Genomic DNA, 811 nt, shown 5'->3' on the forward strand with positions numbered 1-811 from the left:
GAATCTGTGTCCTGCATTCAGAGCACTGAGTCCCAACCACTGGACTACCAGGGAAGTCACTTTTATTCCCATTTTAGAGACAGAATACTGAGCTTCAGAAAAGCTAATTTCCCTGGGGTTACAATAGCTATTAAGAGACAGAACCAGGATTTCAGATTCAGGTTTATTATACTCCAGGTGCTTTGCTTCTTAACCATAATTCCACATGGTAAAAATGAATGCAGCCATGAATTTTTGACTGATGTACTGACACTAAAGCTGTCACTAATCATATTTATGACTTTTTCAAAAAAATCCTTAAAAAAAGTTTTCTCAGAGTTGAGTGATACCCCGACACATCAGAAAACACAAATTTGAGAGATGACTATAGCCATCATTGGATTAGATATAAATTAAGCCTAATTACTGAAGTCTAGTAAGATGGGGATGCAGACCTGCAGGATGATAATAGGATTCAGTAGACATACATTCTGGGCTCCAGAGAATGGGGTGATAGGTGGCAATTATCATTAGTGACTTTTGAATAAAGATGTTAGAGTCTTTTCATTCATTAGACCAAACAGTTTAATGGTTATTAGAAGTGGCTGTCAAAGGCACTGAAATACCATCAGAAAGAGGGGTAATGATTATTATTGTAGCAACCTATTATTTCTATAATGGCCCTGTGATTAAGATATCAACATCAGACTTTTTTTCCCATCAGCTGTGGCTTTTAAAAGCTGGTGGCAGTGGTCACAAATCAAACTTAGAACAGTTTCTATACCTTTAGTGGAACTCACATGGCATACACCACTTTCTTTTCCAACTGTGA

The sequence above is a fragment of the Moschus berezovskii genome, chromosome 22 (genome assembly GCF_049115385.1).
Source record: "Moschus berezovskii isolate FMDL1 chromosome 22, NW_MosBer_1.0, whole genome shotgun sequence".
Classification (NCBI taxonomy): domain Eukaryota; kingdom Metazoa; phylum Chordata; class Mammalia; order Artiodactyla; family Moschidae; genus Moschus; species Moschus berezovskii.